We start from the raw sequence: 10,717 nt of genomic DNA, 5'->3' as shown, positions 1-10,717 counted from the left end.
GGGGGGAATGGGCCAGGGGGGGAGGGGCCAAGTGGGGAGGGGGAATGGGCCAGGGGGAATGGGCCAGGGGTTTTCCCTTCCCCCCCTTTTTTGTCTTTCCTTTTTCTTTTATTATTTCTCTTTTCTGTTTTTAGTTTACTTAAAATGCCAAAGCATTTTACCAAAATTAGTGCACCCCACCATAATTAGGTTAGCTATTTTAGACAACCCCCGAACATTTTTAGTCTTTGTTTTGAAACCTTTTATCTTTGCTTTTGTTTTGATTTTGAATTCGAACCGGTTTCGAACTAACGCGAGTTTATCCACAGTAACCGAGGTGACGTGGCAACATTAGTGGGGATTACTGTAGCATAATTACCCGGGCGTCACATAAGATCTCAAGCTAGGGGATGCCTAAGGCACTCCAAGTAAATATTGCAATGATACCCAAGCATCTAAGCTTGGGGATGCCCCGGTTGGCACCCCATTTTTCTTCTTCAACAATTATCGGTATACCTCGGTTTTTGTTTTGTTCACATAATTTGTGTCCTTTGTGTTTTTGTTTTTCCTTTAAGAACCATGATAGTATGATATAGCCCTTTATTGATTTATAGAATACTTCATGTGCTTCACTTATATATTTTAAGTATGATCTTATAGAATTGCTTTTTGTGCTTCACTTAAATCTTTTGAGTATGGTTTTATAGAATGCTTCATGTGTTTCACTTATATATTTTGAGCTTGGATATTGATTAGTCTATATTAATTGTAGAATGCTCCATGAAATTCACTTATATCTTTTGGAGTATGAATAATACTATCATCTAAAGTGGATTTAGAAGAAATTTGCTCCCACTATTCCGAATGAGGAGAATTTTGCTTATGTGGAGAGTAGTAAAATTTCTATGCTCATAGATCATGAAAATAATGCTTTATGTGATGATTATATTGTTGAACTCATTCATGATGCTACTGAAAATTATTATGAAGGAGGAATACATGTTTGTAGGAGTTGCAATAATATCAAGTTTCCTCTCTAAATGCTTAAAGTTTTGAAGTTATACTTGTTTTTCCTTCCTATGCTAGTTGATTCTTGTTCCTATAAATTATGTGCTCACAAAATCCCTAGGCATAGGAAGTGGGTTAGATTTAAATATGCTAGTTGTGACGCCCTCGATTCAATCATACACTAATTATACACGCAAATATGTACGATCAACATCAAGGACTCACGGGAAGATATCACAACACAACTCTAGACACAAAAATAAAATAATACAAGCTTTATATTACAAGCCAGGGGCCTCGAGGGTTCTAATACGTAAGCTCGAATACACAAGAGTCAGTGAAAGCAACAATATCTGAGTACAGACATAAGTTAGACAAGTTTGCCTTAAGAAGACTAGCACAAAAGCAACATTGATTGAAAAGGCAAGGCCTCCTGCCTGGGAGCCTCCTAACTACTCCAGATTGTCAGCGGCCATCACGTAGTAGTAGGCATCAGTGCTGTCGTCTGGCTCCTGGGATCCGTCATATGGTCGCTATATAGCAGAAAAAGAGGTAGCAAAGCAACCATGAGTACTCATCCAAAGTACTCGCAAGACTTATATCAGATCTAAACTAAGTATGTATCTGTATCAAAGGAAATGGGTTGTATCCGTGGACTAAACTGCAGAATGCCAGAAGAGAAGGGGAAAGTGATACGTCTCCGTCGTATCTATAATATGTTTGATATGTTTGATTCTTTGCAATAGTTTTGCGATATAAATATGATGATATTAGAGCCATGCTAGTGGGTAGTTGTGTATTGTAGAAATACTTGTGTTGAAGTTTGTGATTCTCGTAGCATGCACGTATGATGAACCGTTATGTGGTGAAGTCAGAGCATGATTTATTTATTGATTGTCTTCCTTATAAGTGGCGGTCGGGGACGAGCGATGGTCTTTTCCTACCAATCTATCCCCCTAGGAGCATGCGCATAGTACTTTTTTTCGATGACTAATAGATTTTTGCAATAAGTATGTGAGTTCTTTATGACTAATGTTGAGTCCATGGATTATACGCACTCTCACCCTTTCACCATTGCTAACCTCTCTAGTATCGCGCAACTTTCGCCGGTACCTTAAACCCACCATATATCTTCCTCAAAACAGCCACCATACCTACCTATTATGGCATTTTCATAGCCATTCCGAGATATATTGCCATGCAACTTCCATCGTCATCATATACATGACTTGAGCATTCATTGTCATATTGCTTTGCATGATCGTAAGATAGCTAGCATGATGTTTTTATGGCTTGTCCATTTTTTGATATCATTGTTACGCTAGATCATTGCACATCCTGGTAAACCGCCGGAGGCATCCATATAGAGTCATACCTTGTTCTAGACATGGAGTTGTAATATTGAGTTGTAAGTAAATAAAAGTGTGATGATCATCATTATTAGAGCATTGCCCCAGTGAGGAAAGGATGATGGAGACTATGATTCCCCCATAAGTCGGGATGAGACTTCGGACTTAATGAGAAAAAAGAGGCCAAAGAAGCCCACCAAAAAAACAAAAAAACAAAAAAAATGAGAGAAAAAGAGAGAAGGGGCAGTGCTACTATCCTTTTCCACACTTGTGCTTCAAAGTAGCACCATGTTTTTCATATAGAGAGTCTCTTGAGTTATCACTTTCATATATTAGTGGGAATTTTCATTATAGAACTTGGCTTGTATATTCCGATGATGGGCTTCCTCAAATGCCCGAGGTCTTCATGAGCAAGCAAGTTGGATGCACACCCACTTAGTTTCAGCTGGAGCTTTCATACACTTATAGCTCTAGTGCATCTATTGCATGGCAATCCCTACTCACTCACATTGATATCTATTGATGGACATCTCCGTAGCCCATTGATACGCCTAGTTGATGTGAGACTATCTTCTCCTTTTTGTCTTCTCCATCATCATATTCTATTCCACCTATAGTGCTATGTCCATGGCTCACGCTCATGTATTGCGTGAAAGTTGAAAAGGTTTGAGAACGTCAAAAGTATGAAACAATTGCTTGGCTTGTCATCGGGGTTGTGCATGATGTGAATATTTTGTGTGGTGAAGATGGAGCATAGCCAGACTATATGATTTTGTAGGGATAACTTTCTTTGGCCATGCTATTTTGAAAAGACATGATTGCTTTATTAGTAGGCTTGAAGTATTATAGTTTTTATGTTAAATGATAGACTGTTGCTTTAAATCACTCGTATCTTAATATTCATGCCATGATTAGATATGTGATCAAGATTATGCTAGGTAGCATTCCACATCAAAAATTATCTTTTTTATCATTTACCTACTTGAGGACGAGCAGGAATTAAGCTTGGGGATGCTGATACGTCTCCGTCGTATCTATAATTTTTGATTGTTCCATGCCAATATTCTACAACTTTCATATACTTTTAGCAACTTTTTATACTATTTTTGGGACTAACATATTGATCCAGTGCCCAGTGTCAGTTCCTGTTTGTTGCATGTTTTTTGTTTCGCAGAATATCCATATCAAACGGAGTCCAAACGGGAAACTGGCAGAGATTTTTTTGGAATATATATGATTTTTGGGAAGAAAAATCCACACGAGACGGTGCCCGAGGTGGCCACGAGGCAGGGGGGCGCGCCTGCCCCCATGGGCATGTCCCTGACCCTCGTGGGCCTCCCGTAAGGCGGTTGATGCCCTTCTTTCGCCGCAAGAAAGCTAATATCCGGATAGAGATCGTGTTAAAATTTCAACCCAATCGGAGTTACGGATCTCCGGGAATATAAGAAGCGGTGAAAGGGAAGAATTAGGGAACACAGAAACAGAGAGAGACAGAGAGACAGATCCAATCTCGAAGGGGCTCTCGCCCCTCCCTTGCCATGGAGGCCATGGACCAGAGGGGAAACCCTTCTCCCATCTAGGGAGGAGGTCAAGGAAGAAGAAGAAGGAGGGGCTCTCTCCCCCTCGCTTCCGGTGGCACCGGAGTGCCACTGAGGGCCATCATCATCATCGCGATCTACACCAACACCTCCGCCATCTTCACCAACATCTCCATCACCTTCCCTCCTTTATCTACAGCGGTCCACTCTCCCGCAACCCGTTGTACCCTCTACTTGAACATGGTGCTTTATGCTTCATATTATTATCCAATGATGTGTTGCCATCCTATAATGTCTGAGTAGATTTTTGTTGTCCTATCGGTGGTTGATGAATTATTATGATTGATTTAATTTGCTTGTGGTTATGTTGCTGTCCTTTGGTGCCCATCATATGATTGTGCGCATGGATCACACCCTAGGGTTAGTTGTATGTTGATAGGATTATGTATTGGAGGGCAAAAGTGACAGAAGCTTCAACCTATCATAGAAATTGATGCATACGGGATTGAAGGGGGACCAATTTACCTTAATGCTATGGTTGGGTTTTACCTTAATGAACATTAGTAGTTGCGGATGCTTGCTAATAGTTCCAATCATAAGTGCATAGAATTCCAAGTCAGGGATGACATGCTAGCAGTAGTCTTTCCCACATAATACTTGCTATCGGTCTAGTAAAGTAGTCAATTGCTTAGGGGCAATTTCGCAACTCCTACCACCACTTTTCCACACTCGCTATATTTACTTTATTGTTTCTTTATCTAAACAGCCCTTACTTTTTATTTACGTACTCTTTATTATCTTACAAACCTATCCAACAACACCTACAAAGTATTTCTAGTTTCATACTTGTTCTAGGTAAAGCGATCGCCAAGCGTGCGTAGAGTTGTATCGGTGGTCGATAGAACTTGAAGGAATATTTGTTCTACCTTTAGCTCCTCGTTGGATTCGACACTCTTATTTATCGAAAACTGTTGCGATCCTCTATACTTGTGGGTTATCAGAAAGCCTAGCCTATCGAAGACTAGCATCTTCAAGCATGTTGCAGCATATAGAAGAGCACAGATCAACATAACGTAAAGTAGTAGTAGTAGTGTTATCAACCTCGGCCAGAGATCTTTTCTCGACTCCCTGCGAGAAAGCAATCCCAAAACTATACTATCCAGTTATCACCTCAAGTATCCAGTTCTAGTTGTAGCGATCGGGATACAACTCCAAGTATCCGTTACCGTAGGACATGCTATCGATAGATGTTTTCTTCCCTGCAGGGGTGCACCAACTTACCCACCACGCTCGATTAACTCCGGCCGGACACACTTTCCTGGGTCATGCCCGGCCTCGGCCAAACAATACGCCGCAACCCGACCTAGGCTTAATAGAGAGGCCAACACACCGGACTAAACCTATGCCCCCAGGGGTCATGGGCCATCGCCTCAGGAACTCCTGCACGTTGCATGGGTGGCCGGTGAGCATATCTAGCTACCTCCTTAAAAAGGTAGGTGCTTACCTGTCCAACCCAGCGCACGGCGCTCAATCACATGACGTCTATTAAGCTTCGGCTAATGCATACGACGCAAAACGCCCATACAATACCCACGTGATGGTTAGTGCTATCAGGCCAGAGGCCCCTCGGATCAAATATCCAAATCGCTAGTGTGTTGGTAATGCGGTCACGATCAGAGACTCATGAAAGATGTGACCCCGTCGCCCCGTTTCGAGTACTTGCGGCAAGGGTTAAGAATGCCCGGCCACGCCTCGTAAGTATCTCGTGGGCACCTTCTAGGTCAACCCGACTCCACATCACTCGCTATTAAGATCGCGCGGGTACCCCTCAGGGCCGACCCGTCTTTAGTAACATGGTTCAGTGTAAAGTCATAGTAACCATAGTAACTGTGTGTCCAAACATCAAGGGGAAAAACCCGAGGAATCACCCCCGGTGAATTCCACTCGATGTAATCATCAAGGTGAACGTAAGAGGATCCACCCTCGAGGTTCACACTTGAGGGGTTGCACGACAGAGCCATATCGGAAGTGGTTAAGGAGAAAATCACCCTCAAGGACCACGATTGAATAGCTACACTGCAGAGATCTCATCAGGGGTGATGTAAGAGGTTCCACCCTCGGCACTCGATGGTAACTCTGCAGAGTCGTACAACTAGTGGGGGTGATGTGCGGTATCGGGGCCTGGACGTCGATCACGTCGATCGAGTCATCGAACATAAAGCGGGGCAACTGGGACAAAGTGGGGGTCACTGATGGATCACTAACCAACCTATACTAAGCAGTTTAGGATAAGCAGGTAAGGTAACAGTAAGCAGGTTACAAAAGCAGGCTATGCACCAGAATAGGATCATACAGAAAGCAGTTCTAATGCAAGCATGAGAGGGAAAGAAATAGGCTATACCAAAATGCTCAAGGGGGGTTTGCATGCCTGGTTCCTCAGTCGAGAAGGACGGGTCGTCGGTGACGTAGTCGATCACCGGGACCTTAGCAGCGGTCTCGGGGTCTACCGGAGAGAAGAGAGGGAAGAAACAGTAAATACAGAGCAAACAAGTGCAATACTATGCATGACAAGACAAAAAGCGGTGTTAGGGGTATTCTAACGTGGCACTACACGCTACCGACGAAGGGGGATAACATCCGGGAAAGTTTTCCCGAAGTTTGCATTTTCGGACAGATGATCCGAAGGGGAAAGGTTTGATGTTCGCTATGCTAGGGGCATGTGAGAGATGAACGGAGAGCGTATTACGATTCGTCTCGTCGCTCTGAGCAACTTTCATGTATAAAACTTTTTCATCCGAGCTACGGTTTTTTATATGAATTTCTAAAGTTTTAACCAATATTCTAGAAAACCCTGAAATTTTGCTAAGTCTGAGAATTCGATAGTCTTTTTAAACATCACTTGGCTGTTTTCAAAAGACTACAACTATTGTTCTGTACATCCCATGAGTTAGTGCCTTATATCAATTTTGAGTACTTTTCTGTGATCTACATGTTAGTACCAATTACAACCATATTAGAGTTCATTTGCTTGAACATCAAGAGCACTAAAGTAGCTATGAAAATAAAACTGTTTTTCGTTTTTTCTGTTAACAGAACATAGACTTTTGTCATTTTCATTGCATTTAATCCTTACACCTTTTGAATTTGATCAAATGGAACATTTTAAACCTTGTCAAATGTACTACCCACACATATTTATCTTAGCTATGTTAGGTTTGGTTTAGTTGCTGTTTTGAGGCTGTTCAGGGGGCTAATCAACATAGGAGTAGCAAAGCTAGCTACTGCTACAGTAACAGTTACTGTAGCAGAGCAGCAGAGGAGCAACGGCAGGGGGCGTGACCACACTCTACACACACACACAACACGCACGCACACACAGCATACACACACACGGCACACACACACACACACGCACGACTCACGCACACACACGGCAAGAACATGGCCATGTACACGGGCCTTGACGGCCATGGCCAGGAGCGGTGGCAGCAAGTGGATAGCAGCAACTAGTAGCAATAAACGTCAGGAGCAAGCAGCAGCACACAGCTTCAGTACGTAGCACGCATCAGCAGCAGTATGCTACGCATCTAGCAACGGCAGTAGCACAGCCGCATCAGTACGCGAGCAGCATCAGCAGCGCAAGGAGAGGGAGTAGCAGGGCGAGCGCGGGAGCAACGGGCGGCATGGGGGGCGCAGCGACCACACGCGCGGGCGGACGCGCGGAGGTGCTGCCGAGACGAGCTTCAGGCGGCAGCACGACAGTAGCAGGAGGAGAGCAAGAAGCAACGGCAGTCAGCGGCAACGGCGGCGAGAACGCGGGCGCAGACGACATCGGCAGGTGGGCACGGGCGTGAGCGCGACCGGGCACGGACAGGGGAGCCCAGGCGCTAGTGCGAGCGCGGCGAGCTCTGGCCATGGCGGCTACGTTCGGGGAGGCGTCTACCACGATGGACTGAAAAGGAGAACAGGGGGAATCGACGTGGTGCTCACCGGGGAGGACGCAGGCGAGCTCGAGGGGGGTTGGGGACGTCCGGAGTAGCGGGATCTGACGACGGACGACGACCACCGTGGCGGAGAAGACCGACGATGGCGACGTGATGCGGCCCTCCCGGTCCTATCCAGAAGGCGCGACGAGGGAGACAACAACGGTGAGGCTCTTGGACGTCTACTCAGGCGACAGGGAGAACGCTGGCCAGGACTACGACGACGGCCATGGCGGCTGCACACTCGGGCGCGTCCAAATCGACGATGGTGAGCGAGGGAGCAAGGGGAATGGAGCTAGGGTTTGTCCCAGGGATTCGGGGTGGCCTCCTTATCCCCCAGAGGAGCCGTGGGATGGCCTCCACGGCGCCATCGGTGGCCATGGTGGCCTGGATGGCCGCCACGATCCCGCCCGTGTACAGGAGGTAGTAGACGAGGGGAGATGGGCTGGGCATCCTACTTTTGGTAATTGGGCCAAACGTGTACCATGGTTCTTTATGGTTCTTTCTATTCTTTTTTTTGTTATAAGTAGCTATGTCCTCTAAAAAGTTTAGTGATCAAACGAATTCTGTTAATTATGAAACTTTTCATGAAATTCCAGCGCAAGATTATTGATCCACGAATAAGTCTCTAGAATATTCGGAAAAGGATAATTATTTTTTGAATTCAAAAAGGCCAAGTTACGTGTTGTTGGACCACTTTAAATATTTCTAGGGACATTTGTAATTCAAATTAAGTTGATTTCCTCATGAAAATAGTTAGTGAATATTTACAATCAGACGAACATTTTTTTATTTGTGGTTGGGAAAATATTATTTTTACTTTATTTTAAATTTGAGTTTGACTTAAATTTTGATCAAGTGACCATTGGCTTAGTAAAAAGGTGATGACATGGCATCATTAGGGGGAGATTACTATAGCATGATTATCGGGATGTTACACTAGTCATATTCTTCATGATGCTCTCTTTATGTTTCAATTCTTATCTTTTTTGTGAGCGTCATTGAAATCATCATGCCTAGCTAAAAGGCATTTAAAGAAAAGCGCTTGTTGGGAGACAACCCAATATTCACCCTTACTGCTTTTGTGTGTTTACATGATTAAGCTACTGCAGTAATCATGTTTTATAGCTTTTGTTTCAATAAAGTGCCAAGTAAGACCTTTGGGAAGACTTGAGTGAAAGTTAATGTGATCTTGCTGTAAAAAATAGAAACTTTGCGCTCACGAGATTAGCTGTCATTTTTTACAGAAGAGTGCGATTGAGTTGTTTTTTTATCAAAAGATTAATAGACAAATTCCTCATGTCCGCCAATTTATTTCATAATTTTTGGAATAGCAGAAGTATGGTTGTTGTTCAGATCATTACAGACCGTTCTATTTCTGACAGATTCTGTTTTCATTGCATAGCTTGCTTGTTTTTTAGTTTCTATGGCTTATATTTCTCAATATAAATTGTAGAAATAATTTGGCACAGTAGGCATTGTGTGAGAAAAATTATGAACATTGTCTTTAACAGTACCAAAGTAAACGGTTTACTCTTTATCATACTAACCTATCTCACGAAGTTCTGTTAAGTTTTGTGTGATTGAAGTTTTCAAGCTTTGGGTGAGACATCGATATGAGGAGAATAAGAAGTGGAAAAACCCTAAGCTTGGGGATGCCCAAGGCACCCCAAGGCAATATTCAAGGAAGCTCAAGTGCCTAAGCTTGGGATGCCCCGGAAGGCATCCCCTCTTTCGTCTTCAAAACTATCGATATACCTTACTCGGAGCTATATTTTTATTCGTCACATGATATGTGTTTTGCTTGGAGCGTATTTTAAATTTTACTTGCTGTTGGAATAAAATCATTGGATCTGAAATCTTGAGTGAAAAAGAATCCTCCCATGGCTAGCTAATTATTTGACTATCCAGTATTCTTCACTTATATCTTTTTGGAGTAGTTTGTCATTTACTCACGTGCTTCACATATATCCTATGAGTAAATGGTTGAATGAATTGAATATCATAAATCTGAATTTATAAATGTTTCATATGCTTACAACATGGGGAGTAATGGCTTCACAGATAATAAGTATAGGTAGTAAACTTATTGGAAGTTAGCAAACGCAGAATTGGCCACTTGAACAATTTATGAAAGAATATTGAAGGAAGAGAGATTTCACATATAAATATACTATCTTGGACATCTTTTGTAATTGTGAGCACTCATTAAAATATGACATGATGAAAAATTGATGTTGGACAAGGAAGACAACTTAATGGGTTATGTTTTCTTATATTCGAAACATTATATTGTCTTGGATCATCCAACATGTTGAGCTTGACTTTCCCCCTCATGCTAGACAAATTCTTTGCACCAAGTAGAGACACTACTTGTGCTTCCGAATATCCTTAAACCCAGTTTTGCCATGAGAGTCCACCATATCTACCTATGGATTGAGTAAGATCCTTCAAGTAAGTTGTCATTGTTGCAAGCAATAAAAATTGCTCTCTAAATATGTATGATCTGTTAATGTGGAGAAAATAAGCTTTATACGATCTTGTGATGTGGAAGAAATAAAAGCAACGGACTGCATAATAAAGGTCCATATCACAAGTGGCAATATAAAGTGATGTTCTTTTGCATTAAGATTTTGTGCATCCAACCATAAAAGCGCATGACAACCTCTGCTTTCCTCTGTGAAGGGCCTATCTTTTATTTTTATCTTCTACCCTTATACAAGAGTCATGGTGGTCATCACCTTTCCTTTTTACACTTTTTTCTTTGGCAAGCACTTTGTGTTGGATCGATCCGGATATATATATATATATATATATATATATATATATATATATATATATATATATATATATATATATA

At 42.5% G+C, this 10,717-nt stretch overlaps 1 long non-coding RNA gene across 1 annotated transcript; it reads right to left on the bottom strand.

The window, feature by feature from the left end:
• Positions 1-1,461: 1,461 nt before the first annotated feature.
• LOC119280519 lies at positions 1,462-8,283 on the bottom strand. The gene is made up of 3 exons (XR_005138107.1): positions 7,865-8,283; positions 6,276-6,377; positions 1,462-1,520 (listed from the first exon to the last, which is right to left on the bottom strand). It is a non-coding gene; the product is annotated as an uncharacterized LOC119280519 (long non-coding RNA).
• Positions 8,284-10,717: the final 2,434 nt, after the last annotated feature.

Source organism: Triticum dicoccoides, chromosome 1A (assembly GCF_002162155.2).
Source record: "Triticum dicoccoides isolate Atlit2015 ecotype Zavitan chromosome 1A, WEW_v2.0, whole genome shotgun sequence".
In the NCBI taxonomy this organism is placed as follows: domain Eukaryota; kingdom Viridiplantae; phylum Streptophyta; class Magnoliopsida; order Poales; family Poaceae; genus Triticum; species Triticum dicoccoides.
This window is presented reverse-complemented; position numbering and strand designations above follow the sequence as displayed.